Source organism: Bos taurus, chromosome 22, assembly GCF_002263795.3.
Source record: "Bos taurus isolate L1 Dominette 01449 registration number 42190680 breed Hereford chromosome 22, ARS-UCD2.0, whole genome shotgun sequence".
Classification (NCBI taxonomy): Eukaryota; Metazoa; Chordata; class Mammalia; order Artiodactyla; family Bovidae; genus Bos; species Bos taurus.
This window is the reverse complement of record NC_037349.1, coordinates 40,545,955-40,567,094: the sequence shown is the minus strand read 5'-3', so window position 1 is coordinate 40,567,094 and position 21,140 is coordinate 40,545,955. Positions and strand designations below refer to the sequence as shown.

Genomic DNA, 21,140 nt, shown 5'->3' with positions numbered 1-21,140 from the left:
TGGATTAAATGCTCCAACCAAAAGACACAGACTGGCTGAATGTATACAAAAATAAGACCCATATATATGCTGTCTGGAAGAAACCCACTTTAGACTTAAAGACATGTACAGACTGAAAGTGAGAGGATGGAAAAATATATTCCATGCAAATGGGAAGCAAAAGAAAGCTGGAGTAGCAAAATCACATCAGACAACATAGACCTTAAAATAAAGAAGATTATAAGAGATAAGGAAGGACACTACATAATGATCAAGGGATCAGTCCAAGAGGAAGATATAACAATTGTAAATATCTATGCACCCAACATAGGAGCACCTCAATACATAAGACAAACTATAACAGACATAAAAGGATAAATTGACAGTAACACAATAACAGTAGGACATTTTAACACCCCACTCACACCAATGGACAAATCATCAAAACAGAAAATTAATAAGGAAACACAAGTCTTAAATGATATATTAGATGAGATGAATTTCAATGATATCGTCAGGACATTCCATCCAAATGCTGAAGAACACACCATCGTCTCAAGTGCACATGGAACATTCTCCAGGATAGACCACATCTTGGGTCACAAATCAAACCTCAGTAAATTCAAGAAAACTGAACTCGGATCAAGCATCTTCTCTAACCACAATGCTATGAGACTAGATATCAATAACAAGAAAAAAAAGTAACAAATGCAAACACATGGAGATTAAACAACATGCTTCTAAATAACCAACAGGTTACTGAAGAAATAAAAAAATCAAAAATCCTCAACAAAATTTTAGCAAACAGAATTCAGCAACATGTCAAAAAGCTCCTACACCATGATCAAGTTGGGTTTATTCCAGGAATGCAAGTAGTCTTCAATATACGCAAATCAAGCAGTCTGATACACCGTATTAACAAACTGAAAAATAAAAACTGTACGATAATCTCAATAGATGCAGAAAAAGCCTTTGAAAAAATTCAGCACCCATTTATGATTAAAACTCTTCAAAAAATGGGCATAGAAGGAACCTACCACAACATAGTAAAGGCCATATATGATAAGCCTACAACAAACATTATTTTCAATGGTTAAAAACTGAAAGCATTCTGCTTAATATCAGGAACAAGACAAGGGTGTCCACTTTCATCACTATTATTCAACATACATCTGGAAGTCCTAGTTACAATAATCAGAGAAGAAAAAGAAATAAAAGGAATCCAGATAGGAAAAGAAGAAGTAAAGCTCTCACTGTTTGCAGATGACGTGATGCTGTACATAGAAAATTCTAAACACCGTATCAGAAAATTACTAGAGCTAATTAGTGAGTTTGGCAAAGTTGCAGGATACAAAACCAATACACAGAAATCACTTTCATTTATATATACTAAGAATGAAAAGTCAGAAAGAGAAATTAAGGAATCAATCCCATTTACCATGGCAACAAAAAGAATTAAATATCTAGGAATAAACTTACCTAATGAGACAAAAGAACTGTACACAGAAAATTATAAGACACTAATAAAAGAAATCAAAGATGACATAAACAGATGGAGAGATATTCCACGTTCCTGGGTAGGAAGAATCAATACTGTGAAAATGACTATACTACCAAATGCAATCTGGAGATTCAATGGGACCCCTATCAAATTACCAATGCCATTTTTCACAGAACTAGAACAAAAAATTTCACAATTCATATGGAAACACAAAAGACCCCGAATAGCCAAAGCAGTCTTGAGAAAGAAGAATGGAGCTGGAGGAATCAACCTTCCTGACTTCAGATTCTACTACAAAACTACGGTCATCAAGACAGTATGGTACTGGCACAAAAACAGAAATATAGACCAATGGAACAAGATAGAAAGCCCAGAAATAAACCCATGCACCTATGGGTACCTTATTTTTGACAAAGGAGGCAAGAATATACAATGGGGCAAAGACGGCCTTTCAGTAAATGGTGCTGGAAAAACTGGATAGCTACATGTGAAAGAATGAAATTAGAACACTTCCTAACAGCAAACACAAAGATAAACTCAAAATGGATTAAAGACCTAAATGTAAGACCAGAAACTATAAAACTCTTAGAGGAAAACATAGGGGGAACCCTCAATGACATAAATCAAAGCAAGATCCTTTACGACCCACCTCCTACAGTAACAGAAATAAAAACAAAAGTAAACAAGTGGGACCTGATTAAACTTAATAGCTTTTGCACAGCAAAGGAAACTATAAGCAAGGTGAAAAGACAATCTGCAGAATGGGAAAAAATAATAGCAGATGAAACAACTGACAAAGGATTAATTTCCAAAATATACAAGCAGCTCATACAACTCAGTACCAGAAAAACAAACAACCCAATCAAAAAATGGGAAAAAGATCTAAACAGACATTTCTCCAAAGAAGACAGATGGCTAACAAACACATGCAAATATGCTCAACATTGTTCATTGGTAGAGAAATGCAAATCAAAACTACAATGAGATATCACCTCACACTGGTCAGAATGGCCATCATCAAAAAGTCTACAAACAATAAACGCTGGAAAGGGTGTGGAGAAAAGGGAATGCTCTTGCACTGTTGGTGGGAACATAAATTGATACAGCCACTATGGAAGACAATATGGAGATTCCTTAAAACACTAGGAATAAAACCACCATATGACCCCACAATCCAACTCCTAGGCATATACCCTGAGGAAACCAAAATTGAAAGAGACACATGTATCCCATTGTTCATTACAGCACTATTTACAATAGCTAGAACATGGAAGCAACCTAGATGTCCATCAACAGATGACTGGATAAAGAAGTTGTGGTACATATATAAACAATGGAATACTACTCAGCCATAAAATCGAACACATTTGAATCAGTTCTGATGAGGTGGATGAACCTAGAACCTATTATACAGAGTAAAGTAAGTCAGAAGTGAAAGTGAAGTCGCTCAGTCATGTCCGACTCTTTGCGACCCCATGGACTGTAGCCTACCAGGCTCCTCCATCCATGGGATTTTCCAGGCAAGAATACTGGAGTGGGTTACCATTTAAGTCAGAAAGAGAAAGATAGATATCATATTTTAATGCATATATATGGAATCTAGAAAATTGTGCTGAAGAATTTATTTACAGGGCAGCAATGGAGAAACAGACATAGAGAACAGACTTATGGACGTGGGGAGAGGGGAGGAGAGGGTGAGATGTTAAAAAAAAAAAAAAAAGCAGATGAAAGAAAGCCTACTCCAAGGGAGAAAATATTTGCTAATGATTGGACTGATAAAGGGTTAATATCCAAATAACATTTTTTTAATTTTGTCTTTATTATTTGGCTCTTTCTGCATTGCTTCTGTTTATTTTGTTGCTCTTTTCTTAAATCTGATGTTCAATTTCTTTATCTTATGGAATGAATATGTTCCCCCTCAAATCTATATGTTGAAACTTAACCCCCAATGTGATGATATTTGGAAGTGGGAATTTCGGGAGGTGACTAGGTCATAAGAGTGGAGCCTCATGAGTGGAATTACTGTCCTTATAAAAGAGACACCAGACAGTTCTCTAGTCCTTTCCTCCATGTGAGGACACAAGAAAACTACCTCTGTGAACCAGGAAGTGGGCCCTCACCTCCACAATTGTGGGAAATAAATGTTCCCTGTTTATGCCACCTAGTCTGTGGTATTTTGTCATAGCAGCCTGCAGACTAAGACACTTCCTCTTTTGTTATCGCTTGTTACTTGGGTGTTAAGGCTCTAGATTTTCTTCTAAGCACAGGTTCAACTGTAGCCAATAAATTTATGTGTTACATTTTCATTAACAATGGTGTCCAGATATATTTCAAGTTGGGTTTTAATGTTTCTTTTAATTAAGAGTTGCTTATCAAAGCATTTTAAATGTCCAGAATGCAAAATTTTGATAACAAATTTAGGTGATGAGGACTTCATTATTTCAACCTTTTTGCAATTCTCTGTGATGTCTTTGTAACCTATAAAATCCATGAACTACAACTTTTCCAAAAGCCCATGAAAAGAAGAATATTCTCTATTATCAGGGTCTAAGCTTAAATATAACTTTCAATATAACTTTAAATATAAATTTAAATATAAATTTCATCATTATCAATTATTTTAATCAGATTATTTTTTATCTACTTGATTTTCCATAGATTCAGAGTTTAAAATGCTCCATTATTTGGTTTCTGTTTATTTCTCCTTGCATTTATATAGCTTGTACATTGTGTATTATATTACTCTATCATTTGATGTATCCTGAACCCCACACTTTAGAGGCATCTTCATATCTCTACCAAAAATGACAAGAAAACACATCAGACCTCTGTTACACGGGATTTGATGCTTGGCTCTTGTACAGTAAAACTAGTACTTTTTATTCTCGTGTTTAACATGGTTTAATGCTCTGGGAAAGTGCTTCTTGACCTCTCTTGCTCAATGTCACTGAAGAAAAGGTGACTGAATCTAAATGTCGAGAAGAGTTGTGAGTTGTTGGGCAGGGCAACTGCCAGACTGCAGGCCACGGACAAGCATACTGCTAGGTGGTGTGGGTATGATCCAAGCAGTAATGGGCTCAAATGAGAGAAAGACAAATTAATTTGCTAGGTCTTTCCTCTCAGAAAGCATGAACCAATTCTTGCATTAAAAAGAACTCAGTTTCCAGTAGTGCTGCACATCTTTCTTCTTTTATCAGAATCTTCCAGTGCCATTTCATAGTTTCAGAGGTCTCACAAATTTCAGCAGACATAGTGGTTTATGCACATTTTGCAATATTAAATAATGTAGACGTTTTGAAACTTGAATATATGAAGGTCACAACATGAGATGCATGAAATTTGATATCAGTTCTTTACACTGATATTAGATAATAGATTGCAACTAGATAGACACTGGACATAAAACTGAAAATTATTGTTTTATAAAACTAGCGAGATTGAATTAAAATGTTAAAATATGGTGAAAAATTAAAATCTGGCATATTTAAAGTGACTTAAAATATTTATATTAATGTACTCTACATTTTGCCTTTTAATTCTAACAAGTAATTCTGAATATTTTACAAGAAATGTAACTTCTTAAAAACATTCAAAAAAGAACCTTTCTCATTTGTATATAATTAATTTATACGCTTAATGAAAATAAATTCAAATTTTACACTCTGTAAGTACAGATGCAGTTTAGTTTTTAATTCTTTAGCTCAGAAGTTGGTACGTTTTTCTGTAAAGGACTGGATAGTAAACATTTTGGACTGTTGCAGTTGTTCCTTTCTGCACAGTCCCCATGTTAGAAGAATTCCAATGAAAGCACCTACTTTTTAAGTTCCTAGAGGTGTGGTTGTTCAGAATCCCCAAGGATAAAAATTAACTTTCTTAAGGGACTGGGACCTTAATTAACCTCACTCAGTCACACAATGAGAGCTGGTACAGCGGAAATTACGGAATTTTCTTAGGAACTGAAGCTTCCAAAAATATACATGTAGCTTAAGCTGGGAGAAAAGTAGATAAAAAGAATAAAATTTATTTTTTCTATTCATTAGTAAGTGCTGTTGTGCCTGAAAATCATCAATCACACAACAGGTTAGATGTTTCTGTTTTGTTTTCCTTTTTGTCATTTATTGTATTATTTATATTTCAAAAAAGGCTAAAAAATATCTTTTTTATTTTTGTAGCACAAAACACGCTATAGATTACTGCAATAGCTTTTTAATTGTTCTCCCCACATGTATTCTTGCCCCTCACTCCAATCTATTTTCCACACAGTAGTCATATTTTAAAACCAGAAGTTGGAAACTATTACTCCTCTTCTTAAAACTCTTTAGTTGTTTTCCATTACACTCAGGATAAAAGAGCATACGATGCCCTCTAAAATCTTGCTCCTCCCCCAATTCCAGCTTCATGCTTTATAGTTTAATGACTCTCTTGCACTCCTCGGCTGCTAGTCACACACAAGGTAACACGGCAGAAAATGGGGATACTGAATGCAGGTTAGGTAAGAAGCTTCTGGTGACAAACTGCCCTAAGCTGGCTTCCACAACAATGGCCTGAGTGAAAAGTGAGACAAAAGGATATGAGGTGGGCCTCGAGAAGTGTACAGCACATTAACTAGGTTCCTCAGATCTTTGGAGAACGTGGCTAATCTGCCCTACTCCGGTGTAAATGCCCTACCAGGAATTTTCATGGAGCTATAGCTGTCCTTTGCACTGCTCCTCTTAGGTATCTTGGACCGTCTGCCCGATAAGCATTTTCAGTCAGGTCATGTGGCCCTACGGATCAAGATTAGCTGAAAGAAAAAGGATAATTAAATTATCAATCTCATGGCAGAATCAAAATCTATATATTTTTCTTAGTCACTGGCATTGATGACGTTATTTCATCCTTTGGTGATGATCAGATGTGGAATATTTCATTTAAAAATTCAGATACTGTCTATAATGAGAGCAATGATGAACTCTATTAGGCTCTCTAAACTAGTGTTGATTATAATATGTGTGTATTGCAAAGCGGTCCCTGAACACCATTTTTAATGGCAATCAGTGACTCCTTCCCCCAACAAATTAAACAAAAATGATAAGTTCCCACACAGAAGCAAATCTGCAAGATAGCACATTTCCTTCATTTCTCACAGTCATTAAGAAGTATTGTTCATGACAGTTAGAAACATATAATATTCAACCTTCCTGTTTAACAGAACCCAGCAAGGACTCAAATGCACACTTCATTATTGTCATTATGGAAGAATTTCTGCCAACAAGTTACAGTCAGGTTATTATCATTCAATCATGTTGTTAATAGGAATAATTTCATGGTAATTGGCATGTTCTAGACAAGAGAAGAACATAAATAGCTGCTAGAATCATTAATGATTTGTGCTGACTTTCATGGTAAAAATGACAGTATATTAGTTTACCAGATGCTGGATCAAGCCATGGGCCATTAACAGGAGGGTGTTCTCGGAATGCTTTCAGAACAAATACCAGCTGGTTTATTTTCAGCTTGCAGACATAATCACATGCATCCCCTATCAGATCCACCACAATCCTGTCAGATATATCATAAATTAAAGGCTCAGGGGCTCATTATGGGCTCTTATCCTTAAAAGCAACACATTGTCCTGCCGAGTCGGAAAATATTAAATGAGCATTTAAAGAAACTGCAAAATGCATTGCCTTGAAAAAATAAGACACCCCTTAAAACTATTTACGGTACTCAAGTATTCAAAATGTCCTTCATTGTCAAATTTGCATCAATCTATATAAACAAACAAACAAATTCCTGTCCTGTCAGGAAGTCTTTCAGGCTGAGTCTCTTAGGAATGGGGTATGGGTTTAATAAACTTAATATGCTGCATTCAGAAGAACAGAGGCACTGGCATCAAGAAAAAACAACCAAAAAACCTCACTCCAGGAAATTTAATGTACACTACATTAGTAACCAGAACGACTCATATCTGCTGTACAAATATATTTATATTGAGAAAAAAAAAAAAAAACACAAAAACCTCCCATCTTTCCTGAATCTTCAGAATGAATTTTAGTAAAGCTTATTTAAATTCCCTTTCTGTCTTGCCTTTGTACATGGCTCCTGTCCCAATACCAAGCAAACCTACTGGAAGACAAAGGGATGTTTGCAAAACAAATCCAAAATAGATAATTTTTTTTTTAAATGGAAGAGTTCCTGTTTTCAAGTGTTGATTTTCAACTGACAGTCGCCATTTCTCAGGATCAGATTATCCACCTGGAAAGTGTAAGAAAACAAATCTTCCAATTAGCACTTATTGGGCAAAATGCTGAGTTTCAAAACCGTGATTGGTGGGATGGCTCCTCAGTGTGTAAAAGCGCCGTAGTAGGGCGAACTAGGACTGCTGCTGCCCCGTATTCTATTACCACGAGTGTGCGACACGATTTCTGTAATTATCGCCTATATGTACAGTAGTTGTTAATTAGCCAGCCGCTGCCAAAGACAGGATGGCATTCTTACATCGTGATTAGGGGTTTTGTGAGCATTTTGGGGTGGGGGACACTTTCTCACTGAAGACTCTTCCGCCTCATTCACGCTCATTCAGCTCTTTCTCGGGGAAGTTAAAAGCTGCAGTGATAATCCCCTAAGTATGACTTGGAAGAGTATAAAAAGGAGCAGTGTATAAGCGATGGGATGAGGAAGCCTTTTATGTGGAAAGTCACTGAATGGGTGGCTGAGGACAGCGCCAGTGAGGAAAGAGAGGGGCAGGGGACTCGCCTTCCTACGGTGGTGAGAGAAGCCAGTATAACCAGAGCAGCTCCAATCCCTTTCATCATCAGATCATGCTGTTCCTGCCCCTTGTCTCACCTTGTTTCTCAGGGCCAGCCAACTCCTCACTGCCATTTTGCTCCCAGAGCTGGAAGAGGGGAGCAAGGCGGATTTTTGGTAGGGACCCAGTTTCTCGCTGAATGCCAACTCAGCCAGCTGGCACCGAACAGGCCATGCCTTCTTCAGAGGGGGTCAGCAAAACCCAAATTAGCATGCTCCATTTTAAAAACTTGCTTTTATTTAAAGACTAATTCATGACAAACAGTGGCTCCCCCACTGAGGTCTGGCGCCCCGGGGAGCTGGCACCCAACCAAACACATGCAACTAATTGCCACCCTTGGATGACACGCAACTAACAAGCTCCATTTTGAGGCTGTAGATTCACTAAGAATGTGACCCCGGAAGGCAGCAGATGCAGAAAAGCTCCTTTCATAAAACCTGTCCTAGTCTAACCGTGGCAGAAAAGCGCCTGAAAAACACTTTTGTTTCCCTGTACTGAGGATTTATCTCCACGAATGGCTGCAAACGTGGCCGACTTAGAGGAAGGGGACCAAGCATGCTGGCATCCCCATCGTGTCACTTGAGGCAGGGGCTCAGCCCCTCTCTTTGCTCAAGGATATAGGAGAAGTTACCCACTGTCTCCAAGCTCTGTATTTTCTCCCATTTGTAAATGGAATGGATATCCAGTACTTCACCACCACCCCTCCTATACTTTCCTTTAGATCCTCAGACGTCCTGTATATAAGCCAGAACTCTGCAGCCAGTATGTCTAGGTTCAAATCCCAGCTCTACCACTGCCTACTAACTGGCAAGTAATGTAACCCACCCATGCCTCAGTTTCCCCATCTATAAACTGGGATAATACTAGAACCTCTGGAGAAGGGAATGGCAACCCACTCCAGTATTCTTGCCTGGAGAATCCCGTGGACAGAGGAGCCTGGCAGACTGCAGTCCATGGGGCCACACAGAGTTGGACACAACTGAGCAACTACCTAGAGCCTATTTTGTAGGTTTATTAGGAGTATGGAGGAGTTAATGCAACCATGTGTGAAGGAGAGTGTGTGGTAATCATCAGTCCTTTATGAAGGAAGCCCTCTGAGTCTGAGATAGCTCAGCCTTACAGAGGGAAATTTCCCTTGGCATAGTCTACATTTCAAACTGCACGTCTACTCCATAAATTTCCCAGGATTACACCTCTAAGCCTTTGCTCACTACTCCTTCCTCTCTTCAGCCGTCCTTCCCACATTGGTCAACCCTACTTGACCAAATTCCATCTATCTTCCAAAGCCCTTCTTCAGTTTTCACCTCCACCAGGAGTCTTCCGTGCTGTTCAGTGGTGATGAATCCCTTCACTCTTGGCACACCCCCCATGGCATTTCCACAAATAAATGAGTATTTTGTGTGCCTGTTATGTTCCCTCTTCCACTCTGACAGCTCCTTCAAATCACAATCTATGAGTAATTGACACATCAATGGCACCCCACTCCAGTACTCTTGCCTGGAAAATTCCATGGATGGAAGAGCCTTGTAGGCTGCAGTCCATGGGGTCTCGAAGAGTCAGATACAACTGAGCGACTTCACTTTCACTTTTCACTTTCATGCATTGGAGAAGGAAATGGCAACCCACCCCAGTGTTCTTGCCTGGAGAATCCCAGGGACGGGGGAGCCACCAGGCTGCCAGTGGGCTGCCGTCTTTGGGGTCGCACAGAGTCGGACACGACTGAAGCGACTTAGCAGCAGCAGCAGCAGCAGCAGCAGGTAATCAGTGAACATTTGGTGAATAAGTAGATGTCTATGTAAAAAGTTAGCTCTGCATAAATGAATAGCTTTACACCGTGGTTATGCTTGGGCTTCCCTGATAGCTGAGCTGGTAAAGAATCCACCCACAATGCAGGAGACCCTGGTTCAATTCCTGGGTCGGGCAGATCTGCTGGAGAAGGGATAGGCTATCCACTCCAGTATTCTTGGGCTTCCGTTGTGGCTCAGCTGGTAAAGAAGCTGCCTGCAATGCAGGAGAACTGGGTTTGATTCCTGGGTTGGGAAGATCCCCTGGAGAAGGGAAAGGCTACCCACTCCAGTATTCTGGCCTGGAGAATTCCATGGACTATGTAATTCATGAGGTCGCAAAGACTCGGACACAATTGACTTTCCCTTTCACTTTCACATGGTTATGCTGAAAGCTGTAAAAGTGAAAAAGTTGCTCAGTCATGTCCAACTCTTTGGGACTCCATGGACTATAGCCTGCCAGGCTCCTCTGTCCATGGCATTTTCTAGCAAGAATACTGGAGTGGGTTGCCATTTCCTCCTCCAGGGGATCTTCCTGACTAGGGGATCAAACCTCATCTCTTGTGTCTCCTGAATTGCAGGCGAATTCTTTGCCATCTGAATGCTTGGGAAAGCTTCACTCCTTCTAGGATATAATTTACCCAAATCCTATCTTTCTGAATACAGACACAGAGTTCTATGGAGCCCTGGAAATCCCAACCAGGTTCTTGTGCCAGCATTACTTTCTTAGGCATTTTCTCATTTGAACGCTGTTACCAGCACAACACATATAGTTTGACTTTCTCACATTGTTTCAAATCACTAATTCCCAATTAGGCAGATCCCTCACATCAAATCTGTAAGCGAATGATTCCCATGGCATTTGTTCATATCCCTCTCTAAAGACACTGAATACTTTTCACCTCATAGAATAATGATTTATAGACATATGTGTCTCTCTTGCCAGATATTTGAACTTCTTAAAGTTAGAACTGTGTTAAATCCATTGTTTCTTCCTAACCAGTGCCTAGCAGGATGCGTCACACAGCAGTCACAGTGGGAGGCGCCTAAGTTCACATAGACTTCTGGGGAGTGTAACAGCAGCTCTCAGCTAAGCAGCAGAAGCAACACATCACAAGGCTTCTGACTCCATTAGAGGGGAAGTCAGCACCTTAGAGAGATCAGATCTCCCTCTGCATTTTTAATCCAGAGCTTCTAGTCAGTTGACCCCGAAACACCCCACACCTCCGCCTTGACTTACCAATTTGTCTAAAATAATCGAGAGGAAAATGAGAGGCTATTAGCTCCACTTCCATTCTCTAGTCAATCATCATTCTAAATTATTAATCAGTTGAAGTATTGCCAAGAAATTTTCAGGCCCCTTTCCAAAAGTATAGTCATTTTTCAAGTGAACAATTAGCCATTTTATTCATTTATAAGTCACAGAATTTATAAAAAAAACCAGATTATTTTCCTTCTTCTATTTATTTATTTATTTTTCTTTTGGACCCTGGGGGAAGGTAGGAGAGATACAGGTGAAGCTTGAATACAGCTTCCTTTCATTCACTCATTTATTGACTTGGTATTATAGAATCTAAGTTTATAAATGACATTCTAAAGTATTTCCTGACCATAAGTATTTGTAACATTGTCTCAATACTATGACACTCCTGATTGATCATGGTTGGCAAGGACAGAGTGATCAATCGTCACCATCCTTTCTTCCCCATGATTGATTCAGTAAAATCATAAAAAGCCATAATTCCTGGTTTCTTTGAGCTTATATTCTGAGGAAAGAGACAATCAAAAAGGAACATTAACCAAAATATAAATAAAACAGTAGTGGCAACTTGTACAAAAGAAATATCTTATGAAATGATGTACATTCTTATGAGAAGATGTACCTTAAGTAAGATGTCAGTAGCGTGACTCATAATCCATGGATCAGAAGAATTCTGAAACTGGGGACTTAAGATGTAATCAAATCCAAGGTATGAAAGTGGCTGGAGAATTTAAAAAGACATTTAGCTCTAGGTAACAACTGACCTCAGAGACTCCAAATTACTAGGACATCTACTTCTCTGTCTCTTATTTTAGTTATGTGTTGTTTTATTACTATTATCACAATTTCTTGGGGGTAATTTTCTGAGTAAGACCCATACTGTGCAATTTGCCTTGTCAATCTCATTTGATGCTCATTAACAATCCCAACTTTCCTGTAAGTGATGTACTATATGTTTAAAGGGAGTCCGATATGTAGCTAAAACTGTTTTTTCTTCTTTTACCTTTTTGGACTTTTTTTCCCCCTAGAGTGAAGGTGAGCAACAATGATTAGTTTCAACTGTATCTTCAGAAGGTTGCTTATGCATATTTTGATAGCCTTGTCAATGAGAATGGATTCCAGGACAATTAACTATCCTTTAATTTTTAAGTATATACTCTGGGGTACAAGACCTTCCTAGGTCCCAGGAACTTTTTCTTTAACAGGCTGAACACCATGTTATATAAGATAAACAATTGTTGGGTATAAAATTTTTGAGAAGGTTTTTATATTTTTGCATTTGAAATTATTTGGTTATGTATAATTTGGTTTATAAAATATTAAAATTGGCTAAAATTTCTCAACAATCATCATGCAATTCAGACATTCTTAAGTGAGAAAAGCTAACTCATAAAATGTCTCTAAACATAGACTGTTTAAAATTACTAAATTTAGTAATTAATAGCAATAGCATAATGTTCTATTTTGTTGACATTTCAATAAATATCTAATTGTTCTGACTCTACAGTTTCTCTATACTTCAAAACTACAATCTTTTTATTTTCCTTTTAGTTCTCAATATTTTTCTAGGCCCTTGAAAAATGCATTGGCCCTAATCATTAACCTCAGTATCTAAATGTTAAAGAAGCTATGAAGTGTCTGTGCATTCCTGGGTCTAACATGGTACTAGATGGTGATGGTGATGGTGTGGGAGGTTACCCCTCCTACCACCAAAAAGGCTAATGCTATTATAACATGAGCAATCCCAGTTAGCCTAAATGGGTGTGCCAAAATTCCTGTTTTTTTTTTTTTCAAAGCCTACCCTGATTTTACTGTAATTTATGCACTTTCCTCTGAAGTTCCACTCATCTTCACTTTCAAAGATCATCTTGCTTTTGGAAAATTCTCGTATCTTAGTACATAAGAATCACCTAGGACCTCTGGTTAAAAATGGAGATTCCTAGGTCCTGACTCCAAAGAATCTCATTGCATAGATATAAGTGGAGCTCAGAAACCACAGTTTTTAACCCTCTGAAACCTTGCAGGGTTTATTGGTTGCTAAGCCACTGGTTGATGCCTTGTGGTTGATGATAAGACCTGCTGAATCAGACGAATTGAAATGCTGGACAAGTCGAGTCAATTTAGGCCTGTCTCTCTCAGCCCTGGCTCCTATTAGAATAACCTTAAGTGTGTTAGTCATTCAGTCGTGTCTGCCTCTTTGCGACCCCATGGACTGTAGCCCACCAGCTCCTCTGTCCTTAGAATTCTCCAGGCAAGAATACTGGAGTGGGTTACCATTGCCTTCTCCAGGAGACCTTCCAGACCCAGGATTGAACCTGGGTCTTCAGCACTGCAGGCAGATTCTTTACCAAGTGAGCCACTAGGGAAGCCTGGGGAGCTTCTAAAAACAGTTAGCCACTCCCTCCCCCACAAGGATTCTGATTTATTTGATCTGGGGCGGAGCTTGTTGTTGTTTAGTCACTAAGTTGAGTCTGACTCTTTGAGACCCCATGGACTGCAGCACACAAGTTTTCCCTGTCCTTCACTATCTTCCCCCAGTTTGCTCAAACTCATGTCCATTGAGTCAGTGATGCCATCCAACCATCTCATCCTCTGCCACCCTTTTCTCCTCTTGCCCTCAATATTTCCCAGTATCAGGGTCTTTTCCAGTGAATCAGCTCTTCATATCAGGTGGCAGAAATATTGGTACTTCAGTTTCAACATCAGTCTTTTCAATGAATATTCAGGGTTGAGCTTGGGCACTGGTATTTTTTAGAGCTACCATACAACAAATCAAACAGCCTAATTATCATAGGCTATGAGAGCCTAAGGGTGTCAGCTCTCAAAAGGGATTAACTCACCCACTGAAGTGATGATAAGGCCTAAATCTCCTAAAATGAAAATACCACAGCAGAGATTTAGCAAAGCTAAAACCCATCTTCCATTCCCGGTTTGTTTCAACCCCAACACACCCAAGTTGGCCTTACAGCTGCAGCACAAAAAATTGAGCCCTTTACTTGGGTTTTCATCTGCTGGCAGAATGATTTAGTAGCTCTATTATAAAAGCAACTCCATTATAATTACAGTGTTTGAATTATAAACAAAACCAAAAAAGATGCAGAAGGAACAATCCTTTAATCAAAACTGTAAAACAGAACAGTTTCTGGCTGCACTTAAAAGCAAACTCCGAAATATTAAGAGTAAGCGCTCCATTTTTTTGATTCCTGCCTCTTTACTGTAAGAGCAACACTACATATTTTTTTTTCGATTAACCAGTTTGCCAACCTGAAGAAACTCACAGTGCGTGATTTAATGAGCATATACTGTATGCATGGTAATTGGCAGGCTGACAGTTGGTTCATTTCAAACTGACAAGAGAGCACCACACATTAGTAAAAAGGTTTTGGGGGTCTCTTTTCATTAAATAAGCTTTACAGTTAAAAAACATTCCAACTGTATTGGCAAAGCTGTCATTATTGGTTCCAGGGTGACCTTACTCTCTGTCACTCTCCAAGTCCTCAAATCTTGAAGAAATTATTTTTTAAGATGCAAAATATAGATATTTAGATGCTGGCAGGGGTCTATGGAGCCTTCTGAGTCATGACTCCATTGGTGATTTCATACCACATGAATTCTAATGCACTATGTGCCAGTTCTTCACAACGACTGCTTTATACATTGGAATATTTCTTGGGAATAATACCAATACTGTTAAACTCATTCAATATTTTAGAAGCAGTATATGCATGCTGTCACTTCAATCATGTCCAACTCTTTGTGACCCTACAGACTATAGCCTGCTGGGTTCCTCTGTCCATGGGATTCTACAGGCAAGAATACTGAAGTGGGTTGCACACCCTCCTCCAAGGGATGTTCCCCATCCAGGGACCTATCCCGCATCTCCTGTGTCTCCTGCATTGGCAGACAGGTTCTTTACCACTAGCACCACATGGGAAGACCTAGAAGCAGTATAATGTAGTAAAAGTAAAGCAGGCTTTGGTGATGTAGAGAAAGGGGTTCAAATTTTGACTTAAAACATTTATACAGTGCCTTGGTCAAGTGACATCACTTCCCTGAGGCTGTTTCCTAATTTACTCATTTATAACACCTACTTTGTACGTAGAAGACTGTAACATACTTCTCATGGTTATTGACCACATAGGGACACACATAAATAGTAACTAGATAAGCTACAGAAGTGCAGACTCTGGAGTTTTAAGTTAACTACAGTCAGATTCCTTAGATTTCTACCATGCATGTTTATTGGAGTTATATAAAGACAACAGTAAGATAATACTTATATACCAGTGTGGTCTCAATCATTCCTACCAAGATTATGAAAGGTAGACGTTATTACCCCAATTTTATAAAATCTCAAATACAGGAAGGGATCTTTAAGATCACATGAAAAATTTCTGAAATGTTTTAACTTTTCTGATCATACGAATTTGAAATTTCCTGTTTCCCTCTTTGCTCTCCCTGCCAGAAAACCCAGGTGTGCATTTGTGTGCTTAGAGTATACTTACACTCCTCTTAGCAATAGTCACTGGTGGAATTCTTTCCTGATTTTATATTAATATACTATAATTATATATATATATATATAATTAATCTTATTTTTAAATTGTCTATAAACCATCACAAATAAGGTAGCTATTTCTTAGCTGGCTAATAATGGAGCTAGTAATAACTTGGATGTGTGTCACTTGGTCCAGTCTAGGGACCCTCTCATATATGTATAGACATACAGATATCTATACTCTCCAGCTATGCTTTTGCTTGCACTTGTGTTGAGCTTTGATGCCACAATTTTATGAAACAGTCGCTACCCTAAAGTGATGAGCAACCTGTGTCTCTTAACTTACAATTGGATTATCCTCAAAAAATTTTAGACTCAAAAATACTCAAAGTAACCTCACTGGAACTTTATCAGGTATAAACACTCACATATAATTATTATCTTAATGTAATGACCTATTTATTATTATCAAACACACCTTAACTGTGGTAATACTTTTTGCCTTAAAGTTTAATTTTTCTGATACTAATATAGACTTCTTCTGCTTTTACTATGGTGTACTTTTTTCCATCAATTTACTTTCAACTTAACTGTATCTTTATATTTAAAATTTATCTCAACAAAAAATAGTTGTTCTTGTTTTTTAATCCATCCTGATAAACTCTGATTTTTAATTATTTAGTCCATTATCATTTTTCTCTTTTTTATTTTTTTATTGAAGGATAATTGCTTTACAGAATTTTATTGTGTCCTGTCAAACCTCAACATGAATCAGCCATAGGTACACATATATCTGCAGTCCATGGGGTCGCTAGGAGTCGGACACGACTGAGTGACTTCACTTTCACTTTTCATGCATTGAAGAAGGAAATGGCAACCCATTCCAGTGTGCTTGCCTGGAGAATCCCAGGGACGGGGGAGCCTGGTGGGCTGCCGTCTATGGGGTCGCACAGAGTCAGACATGACTGAAGCGACTTAGCAGCAGCAGCAGCACACATATGTCTCCTCCCTTTTGACTCTCCCTCCCATCTCCCACCCCATCCCACTCCTCTAGATTGATACAGAGCCCCTACTTGAGTTTCCTGAGCTACACATCAAATTCCCATTGGCTATCTATTTTACATATGGTAATGTAAGATTCCATGTTACTCTTTCTATACATCTGACCCTCTCCTCCCCTATGCCCATGTCCACAACTCTATTCTCTATGTCTGTTTCTCCACTGCTGCCCTGAAAATAAATTCTTCAATACCATTTTTCTAGATTCCATATATATGCATTAGAATATGATATTTATCTTTCTCTTTCTGACTCACTTTACTTTGTATAATAGGTTCTAAGGTTCATCTACCTCATCAGAACTGACTGAAATGCATTCCTTTTTATGGCTGAGTAATATTCCATTGTGTATATGTACCACAACTTCTTTATCCATTCATCTGTCAATGGACATCTAGGTTGCTTCCATGTTCTAGTTATTGTAAATAGTGCTGTAATGAACAATGGGATACATGTGTCTCTTTCAATTTCGGTTTCCTCAGGGTATATGCCTAGGAGTGGGATTGCTGGTCATATGGTGGTTTTATTCCTAGTTTTAAAGGAATCCCCATACTGTCTTCCACAGTGGCTGTATCAATTTACATTCCCACCAACAGTGCAAGAGTGTTCCCTTTTCTCCACACCCTCTCCAGCATTTACTGTTTGAGACTTTTTGACGATGGCCATTCTGACGGGTGTAAGGTGATATCTCATTGTAGTTTTGATTTGCATTTCTCTAATAATGAGCAATGTTGAGCATCTTTTCATGTGTTTGTTAGCCATTTATATGTCTTCTTTGGAGAAATGTCTGTTTAGGTTTTTTTCCCACTTTTTGATTGGGTTGTTTGTTTTTCTGGTACTGAGTTGTATGAGCTGCTTGTATATTTTGGAAGTTAATCCTTTGTCAGTTGTTTCATTCGCTACTATTTTCTCTCATTGTGCAGGTTGTCTTTTCACCTTGCTTATAGTTTCCTTTGCTGTGCAAAAGCTGTTAAGTTTAATCAGGTTCCACTTGTTTACTTTTGTTTTTATTTCCGTTACTCTAGGAGGTGGATCATAGAGAATCTTGTTTGGATTTATGTCATCAAGTATTCTGCCTATGTTTTCCTCTACGAGTTTTATAGTTTCTGGTCTTACATTTAGGTCTTTAATCCATTTTGAGTTTATCTTTGTGTTTGGTGTTAGGAAGTATTCTAATTTCATTCTTTCACATGTAGCTGTCCAGTTTACCCAGCACCATTTACTGAAGAGGCTGTCTTTGCCCCATTGTATATTCTTGCCTTCTTTGTCAAAAATAAGGTACCCATGGGTGCATGGGTTTATTTCTGGGTTTTCTGCCTTGTTCCATTGGTCTATATTTCTGTTTTTGTGCCAGTACCATACTGTCTTGATGACCGTAGTTTTGTAGTAGAATCTGAAGTCAGGAAGGTTGATTCCTCCAGCTCCATTCTTCTTTCTCAAGACTGCTTTGGCTATTCGGGGTCTTTTGTGTTTCCATATGACTTGTGAAATTTTTGTTCTAGTTCTGTGAAAACTGCTACTGGTAATTTGATAGGGGTCATATTGAATCTGTAGATTGCATTTGGTAGTATAGTCATTTTCACAGTATTGATTCTTCCTACCCAGGAACGTGGAATATCTCTCCATCTGTTTATGTCATCGTTGATTTCTTTCATTAGTGTCTTATAATTTTCTGTGTACAGTTCTTTTCTCTCCTTAGGTAAGTTTATTCTTAGGTATTTAATTCTTTTTCTTGCAATGGTGAATGGGATTGATTCCTTAATTTCTCTTTCTGATTTTTCATTGTTAGTATATAGAAATGCAAGTGATTTCTGTGTATTGATTCTGTACCCTGCAACTTTGCTAACTTCACTGATTAGCTCTAGTAATTTTCTGATACTATCTTTAGGGTTTTCTGTTTACAGTATCATGTTATCTGCAAACAGTGAGAGCTTTACTTCTTCTTTTCCAATCTGGATTCCTTTTATTTATTTACTTTTTGTCTTCTCTGATTGCTGTAGCTAGAACTTTCAGAACTATGCTGAATAACAGTGGTGAAAGTGGACACCTTTGTCTTGCTCCTGATCTTAGGAGGAATGCTTTCAGTTTTTCACCATTGAGTATAATGCTTGCTGTAGGCTTATCATGTATGGCCTTTACTATGTGACCCCATGGACTGTAGCCTACCAGGCTCCTCCCTCCATGGGATTCTCCAGGCAAGAGTACTGGGGTGGGTTGCCATTTCCTTCTCCTGGGGATCTTCCCAACCCAGGGATCGAACCCAGGTCTCCTGCACTCCAGGCAGACACTTTAACCTCTGAGCCACCAGGGTAGGTTCCTTAGGTGTCCATATTTTTTTTAAGAGTTTTAATTATAAATGGGTGCTGAATTTTGTCAAAGGCTTTTTCTGTATCTAGAAAAAGATTATCATACATTTTTTATCTTTCAATTTGTTGATATGGTGTATCACATTGATTGATTTGTGTATATTGAAGAATCCTTGCATTCCTGGAATAAAACCAACTTGATCATGGTGTATCAGCTTTTTGATGTGTTCCTAAATTGTTTGCTAAAATTTTGTTGTGGATTTTTGCATCTATATTCATCAGTGATATTGGCCTGTAGTTTCTTTTTTGTGTGTTGTCTTTGTCTGGTTTTGGTATCAGGGTGATAGTGGCCTTGTAGAATGAGTTTGGAACTGTTCCTTCCTCTGCAATTTTCTGAAAGTTTTAGAAGGATAGGCATTAGGTCTTTTATAAATGTTTGATAGAATTATCCTGTGAAGCCATCTGGTCCTGGGCTTTTGTTTTTTGGGAGATTTTTGATCACAGCTTCAATTTCAATGCTTGAAGCTGGGTTGTTCATAATTTCTATTTCTTCCTGGTTCAGTCCTAGAAGATTGAACTTTTCTAAGAATCTGTCCATTTCTTCCAGGCTATCCATTTTAATGCCATATGATTGTTCACAATTATCTCTTATAATCCTTTGTATTTCTGCATTGTCTGTTGTAACCTCTCTTTTTTCATTTCTAATTTTGTTGATTTGATTCTTCTCTCTTTTTTCTTGATGAGTTTGGCTAAAGGCTTGTCACCTTTGTCTTCTCAAAGAAACAGCTTTTAGTTTTATTAATCTTTACTACTGTTTCTTTCATTTCTTTTTCATTTATTTCTGTTGGGATCTTTATGATTTCTTTCCTTTTACTAATTTGGAGAGTTTTTTTCTTCTTCTCTTCCCAGTTGTTTTAGGTGTAAAGTTAGCTTGTCTAGTCGATGTTTTTCTTCTTTCTTGAGGTAGGATTGTATTGCTATAAACTTCCCTCTTAGAACTGTTTTTGCTGCATCCCATAAGTTTTGAGTTGTCATGTTTTCATTGTCATTTGTTTCTAGAAATTTTTTTATTTCCTTTTTGATTTCTTCAATAACCTGTTGGTTATTTAGAAACATGTTGTTTAATCTTCATGTGTTCGTGTTGCTCCTATAATTGATATCTAGTCTCATAGCATTGTGGTCAGAGAAGATGCTTGATATGATTTCAATTTTATTAAATTTACTGAGGTTTGATTTGTGACCCAAGATGTGGTCTATCCTGGAGAATGTCCCAGGTGCACTTGAGAAGAAGGTATATTCTTTGCATTTGGATGGAATGTCCTGAAGATATCAATGAGATCCATTTCATCTAATGTATCATTTAAGACTTGAGTTTCCTTACTAATTTTCTGTTTTGATGATCTGTCCATTGGTGTGAGTGGGGTGTTAAAGTCTCCTACTATTATTGTGTTACTGTCAATTTCTCCTTTTATGTCTCTTATTGTTTGTCTTATGTATTGAGATGCTCCTATGTTGGGTGCATAGATATTTACAATTGTTATGTCTTCCTCTTGGATTGATCCCTTGATCATTATGTAGTGTCCTTCCTTATCTCTTGTAATCTTCTTTAAGATCTATTTTGTTTTATGTGAGGATTGCTACTCCAGCTTTCTTTTGCTTCCCATTTGCATGGAATATATTTTTCCATCCTCTCACTTTCAGTCTATACGTGTCTTTAGGTCTGAAGTGGGTTTCTTGTAGATAGCATATAAATGGGTCTTGTTTTTGTATCTATTCAGCCAGTGTATGTCTTTTGGTTGGAGCATTTAGTCCATTTTCATTTAAAGTAATTATTGATATATATGTTCCTATTACCATTTTCTTAATTGTTTGTGGTTGATTTTGTAGATCTTTTATCTTCTCTTGTATTTCTTGACTATATAAGTCCCTTTAACATTTGTTGTAAAGATGGTTTGGTGGTAC

General features: G+C 37.9%; 1 protein-coding gene across 9 annotated transcripts in view; it reads right to left on the bottom strand.

The window, feature by feature from the left end:
• FHIT (fragile histidine triad diadenosine triphosphatase) overlaps positions 1-21,140 on the bottom strand; it is a 1,524,027-nt gene that overhangs the window by 1,063,962 nt on the left and 438,925 nt on the right. The window contains 1 exon segment of one of the 9 annotated variants that reach the window (NM_001040646.1): positions 6,149-6,263. The exons of the other annotated variants lie outside the window; for them this stretch is intronic. The gene's annotated coding sequence lies outside the window, so the exon portion shown is untranslated. 9 annotated transcript variants of the gene reach the window in all.